Source organism: Colobus angolensis, unplaced genomic scaffold (assembly GCF_000951035.1).
Source record: "Colobus angolensis palliatus isolate OR3802 unplaced genomic scaffold, Cang.pa_1.0 Scaffold413, whole genome shotgun sequence".
NCBI classification, from domain to species: domain Eukaryota; kingdom Metazoa; phylum Chordata; class Mammalia; order Primates; family Cercopithecidae; genus Colobus; species Colobus angolensis.
Genome location: NW_012117522.1, coordinates 1,441,610 through 1,447,816, shown reverse-complemented (window position 1 = coordinate 1,447,816; position 6,207 = coordinate 1,441,610). Strand labels below are relative to the sequence as shown.

General features: G+C 38.7%; 1 protein-coding gene across 1 annotated transcript in view; it reads right to left on the bottom strand.

Moving 5' to 3' along the window:
- Positions 1-6,207, bottom strand: part of RBKS (ribokinase) — a 119,509-nt gene that overhangs the window by 4,408 nt on the left and 108,894 nt on the right. The window lies entirely within an intron of this gene.

Below are 6,207 nucleotides of genomic sequence, written 5' to 3'. Positions count from 1 at the left end.
GCACCAACATGGCACATGTATACATATGTAACAAACCTGCACGTTGTGCACATGTACCCTAGAACTTAGAGTATAATATATATATATATATATACACACACACATTTCAGTAGCTAGAATTGACACAATCACAGAAAAATTCCTGAAATACCTGACATTGACTTAAAAGTCAGATGCTGGGCAATGAAGACACAGTGTTGCAGATGAATACAGGTGATCCTTTATATGCCATGGCCAAAAGATTGGCAACATTGTTAGCTGTAATATCTGGGAGACAGACCATGTGCTGTAACTCTAGGGAAAATGGCTGGAAGATCAAAACGTTGGTGTGAATTGGCTACTTTTTGTCACTTTTACTGAATTTCAATAAGAGAAGGATGAATTTAGATAAAAGCTAACTAGTTTTTAAGCAAAAATGAAAGATAATAGAGCTCAGGCAAGGGAGATTCTCTCTACCTGAAGCCTACAATCTAAAACTGAGAGTCCGGTATATTGGGCTCTCATAGTTTCAAAAATGTTAACTGTTTCTATCCCCCAAACATCAAAAGGAAGACTGTGGACCTAAGTTTTTCTCCAGAGCCTCACATTGGATGCTGTCTACTAGGTAGCCAACTCAAAAACAAAGGGCAAATGGAGGTATTGCCTACCCACCTAAACCTGTCATTTCAAATGGCCTCGTGGTAACCACTACTGAGTATAGAAAACAAAGAATAAAGTGGTCAGAACTATGTTTAGACAAGATCTTTTGGTGTAGTTGTTTGCACCGGGAACTAACTGAAAGGGGAAAAAATTCAGGCTCTCTCTTCTGGAATCTGTACTCTAAGGGTTTATAAGATGTTGATATATAAATACCAGTATTGAGTACTGACGTGACAGATCATGACACAGAATTCTCTTTCTTGCTATCATGGGGTGGTAGTTATTGGAAGGAAACATTTGCTTGCAGATTAAGATTTGTGTGTTTTATTTTGATTTCTACTCATGTTTGAGGAGTTTAAATGTGAATTTTGTAGTAATGTTCAATCCACAACTAGGAGTGCTAAAAGTTGTCCTTTATAGAAATTATTGAGGCTACAATATCCATTTAAAGAATTACATGTGATTTTGGTTGAATCAATCAAGTCATTGTGTCATTAGGTTTGCTATTCAAGGATTAAGGATGACAGAAATCAAAGCTTCCTTCCCTCCACTCCTTTCTCACCTACACATACACATATAATTTAATCTGGGTTAAAGAAGAGCTACACTCTGTACGTGAAGGTAAACTGGATTAAACCAGCCCTTACCTATCCAGGTACCCATAATCTGAGGCCAGATACATTATCCTACATCATCTAAGGAACCTCCAGTCTTGAATTGGGATTAAGGGAATCCCTGAGTAGTCTCCCAGCATCCAGTTAGAAGCCAATGAACATACTTTCTATAGAGTGGAACTATTATACTACACTTTATATTATTCTAACAAATAATATTTTCAAATGTAATGCCCCTTTAAATATAACTAGCAGAAACAAGATTGCAGCCACAAATTAATGAGACTTGGATGACTGGAATAAAGGTATATATTCTCAGACAGCCACACTTACCATTTTTAAAGAATTAAAAAGAGAAAATACCAGAAATGCATGAGAAACTATTAAAAACTGACACAATTTGAAAAAGGACCAAGGAGACCTTCTAGAAATGAAAAATACAACAGAAGTTAAAAGTTCGATAACAACAGCAGAGTCTACTTAAGGGGAAATACTTGAACCATTACCATTAAAATCCACTTTTTAACTCAATGCTGCTTTGTATATACGAGCCAATGCAATTAAAAAGAGGAATTAGAGATAGAAATTTGGAAAATAAGTGGTTAAATTTTAATTATTTGCAGAAGTTATAATAAAATATCTGGAAAACCAAAGGATCAACTTAAAACTACTATAAGCAATAAGAGAATTTAGTTTTAGTCTAATTACAAAACAATATATAAAAATAATGATTCCACATATATACAAACAACAACCAGTTACAAGGTAAACAATTAAAGAAAAGATCTTACTTAAAGTGTCAAAAACAGAGAGAATTAGTGCGCATGTGCTGGTCATCCAGAAGTTACCGCAGTGGCTGCTGGAGTAAGGTAGAAAGCCGGAAGTGAACATTACAAGATTGGCATTGCTTCTGTGGGATGGATTTGGGGTCAACTGCAGCAGGATTGGGTAAGAAAATAAATAAATAAAATAAGAAAATTTTAAAAGCTTAAAAAAATAAAATAAAATGGTAAAAGCAAAATTTTTTAAAAGATGAAATACAGAAAACTAAGTTTAATGAGAAATATGCAAAATCAATATGAAGTAAACTTGGAAACATTCCTGAGACATAGAAATAAAAAAGCATGCCATGTTCTTTGACAAAAGCTATCATCCTAAACGGGTTAATTCTTCCTAAATTAATCTATGAAGTAAAGATAATTCCAATAAACATACCACACTATAGGTGTGGTGAGGACTAAAGAAGCTGATTCCAAATTCCATACAGAAATGTTAAGTAAGAGAGTAAGAGTAGCCAGGAAATAATGAGGACAGACTAGCTCAGTCAAATATAATAGAGTACTTACATAAAACACCAAACAAATTACAAGAGCTAATATCCTTAATATATAAAGGGCGTTTACAAATCAAAGTAAAGGAGCCCATTTGCTATTTAAAAAAAAAAAAATAGGTACAGACAGAATCTCTGCGACACAACTAACGCATTTTAAGAGGAAAGTTGATAGCACTAACTGTCCACCTCAAAAAGTCAGAAAGAGTATGAGTGAGGGATAATTTCTGAGATTAGCAGTGATCCCAGGCACTTGTAAAATTTTGGCTTATTTGTGTATGTTTAAATTGTTTTGTAATGTGCAGACTTTTACAGAAATTATTATGTTTTGAGGACCTGAAAGATTAGGTGAATACATCCAGTCCACCATAGACTGTGTCACTGCTTTGACCTCTCCAGGGTTAGGGCATCCACCACTGGAAAACTGTCATAATGTGGAAATCCATGAATTTCTGTCGAGCTGCTAAAATTGCCTCTAGTGTCCGCTGTGGTGATGAAAGTGGTGATGAAAGCGACTTGCAGAATGACTTTAACTTAGTGGAAGTGACTGTTTCTTCAATATATATGATATTTTGGAACTCCTGGACATAATCAATGGAGTTTTCTCAGAATAAGAAGACTTTTAAGTGTAATGAACTAATGAATTTTTATGATTGACTATATTGTGACATGATTACATTTTCCTGAAACAAATCTTAATATATTTTATTTCTGCATAGCCATGTACTTTTCTTTTCTTTTCTTCCTTTCTTTCTTTCTTTTTTTTTTTTTTTTTTGAGACAGAGTCTCACTCTGTCGCCCAGGCTGGAGTGCAGTGGCACAATCTCGGCTCACTGCAAGCTCCGCCTCCTGGGGTCAGGCCATTCACCTGCCTCAGCCTCCCGAGTAGCTGGGACTACAGGCGCCCGCCACCTCGCCCGTCTAACTTTTTGTATTTTTAGTAGAGACAGGGTTTCACCGTGTTAGCCAGGATGGTCTCGATTTCCTGACCTCGTGATCTGCCTGCCTCGGCCTCCCAAATTACAGGCGTGAGCCACCGCGTCCGGCATCAGGCTGGTCTTAAACTCCCGACCTCAGGTAATTTGCCCACCTTGGCCTCCCAAAATCCTAGGATTATAGGCATGAGCCACCGCACCTGGCCCAGCACATGTGTATTTTTTAAAAAGAATATAGAGAATATAGAATAAAGGATATGTATCAAATTGTGAATATTTGGTTTTCTTATGTGCCAAGTACAGGGACAGTGATCTTTTCTTCTTTATATACTTCTGTATTGTTTGATTTATTATAAGTTTATAATATTTTTCCAAAAAAGTTTAAGATAACAAAAGTATGAATAGGTTAGCCATGCCTCTGTGCCTCCCTACCTTGCACCCTGACCAGAGTGGAGGCAGGAGGCAGAAAGGAGACATTCTGGCATTGCCGATAGAAATCAGGTCTACCTACCCCTCTGATAGCTACCGGGGTATTTTTGGCTGCAGACAAGGTTTTTTAGAAAGTTTTAAAAATGTGGCTGGGCTTTGTGGCTCATGCCTGTAATCCCAGCACTTTGGGAGGCCGAGGCGGGTGGATCATGAGGTCAGGAGTTCAAGACCAGCCTGGCCAAGATGGTGAAACCCTGTCTCTACTAAAAATACAAAAAATTAGCCGGGCATGGTGGTGGGTGTGCCTGTAATCCCAGCTACTCAGGAGACTGAAGCAGAGAACTGCTTGAACCAAGGAGGTGGAGGTTGCAGTGAGCCAAGACCGTGCCACTGCACTCCAGCCTGGGCAACAGAGTGAGACTCCGTCTCAAAAAAAAAAAAAAGAAAGTTTAAAAAATATTATACCCACACCTGAAAACACTCTTAAAATCACTAAAATTCTTTTCCACCACAGCCAAGGCCAGGGAAACACAGGGCTTGGTGGAACTGTGTGTGCTGGAAGCATTATTTAGGCAGCAACAATTCTCACAATTTGATTACCCTTCATTCTCAGGGCTACATTACGTGTTGCTTTTTTCTTTCTTTCTTTTGAGACACGGTCTCGCTCTGTCACCCAGGAAGGAGTGCAGTAGCATAATCATAGCTCACTGATGCCTTGATCTCCCAGGCTCAAGCAATCCTTCCACCTCAACCTCCTGAGTAGCTGGGACCACAGGTGTGCACCACCATACCCAGCTAATCTTTTTATTTTTTGTAGAGATGAGGTTGGCCAGGCACAGTGGCTCACCTCTGTAATCCCAGCACATGGGGAGCAAGACCAGCCTGGGCAACGTTGTGAAGCCCTGTCTCTACAAAAAACATAAAAATTAGCTGGGCATTGAAGTGTGTGCCTGTAGTCCTAGCTACCTGGTAGGTTGAGGCAGGAGGATCACCCGAACCCAGGGGTGTCGAGCTTACAGTGAGCTGTGATCATGTCACTGCACTCCAGCCTGGGTGAAAGAGTGAGATCCTGTCCAAATAAACAAATAAATAAATAGGCAGGGTCTTCCCATGTTGCCCAGGCTGGTCTCAAACTCCTGGGCTCAAGGGATCCTCCCGCCTTGGCCTCCCAAAGTGCTGGGATTACAGGTACGAGATGCTGTGCCTTGCCTACACACTGTGTTGCTAGAGAATAAAAGATAAGTCCTTCCTATATTAAAAATGGGGGGTTCCCAATAAAGAAAACTCTAGACTAGATGGCTTCGCTGGATAATCCTTGCAAACATTTAAGTAAGAAGTAATCCTAATTCTACACAAATTCTTAAAGAAAATAGAAGAGCCAAGGAAACACTTTATAATGCTAGTGTCACCATGATACCAAAACCAGACAATGACATTGCAAGAAAACAAAAAAGATCAATACTCTTTGTGAATATAGATGTAAAAACCTTAACTTTTTTAAAGCAAATTAAATATATGTGTGTGTGTGTGTATATATATAATATATGATAATACATCATGACCAAGTAGAATTTATCACAGGAATGCAAGATTGGTTTAACATTTAAAAAAATCAATGTAATTCAGTAATATTAAAAACCTTATGATTATATCAACAGGAGCTGAAAAAGCATGTCACAAAATTCTACATTCATTCATGATAAAAATTCAGCAAATTTAGAAAGATGTAACTTGATCTTCTTGATAAAGAGCATTTATGGAAAATCTACAGCTAACATCATGCTCAACCAGAAAGACTGCATGCTTCCTCCCTAATATAGGGAACAAATCAAAGATGTCTGTTCTCACTACTACTACTCAACACTGTACTGGATTGCCTAGCCAGTGCAAAAGGACAGGGGAAAAAAAAGAAAGAAAAGGCATACAGATTGAAAAGGAAGAAGTAAAACACCTTTTCTTTGTACATGACATAGTGACCTATGTAGAAAATCCTAGGAAGTCCAGCCAAAAAGCTACTAGAAATGGTGGGTTTAGCAAGGTAACAGACACAAGGTCACTATAAAAAACCAATTATGGCCAGGTGTGGTGGCTCACGCCTGTAATCCCAGCGCTTTTGGAGGCCGAGGCAGGTGGGTAACAAGGTCAGGAGATCAAGACCATCCTGGCTAATACGGTGAAACCCCATCTCTACTAAAAATACAAAAAAAAAAGCCGGGCGCGGTGGCTCAAGCCTGTAATCCCAGCACTTTGGGAGGCTGAG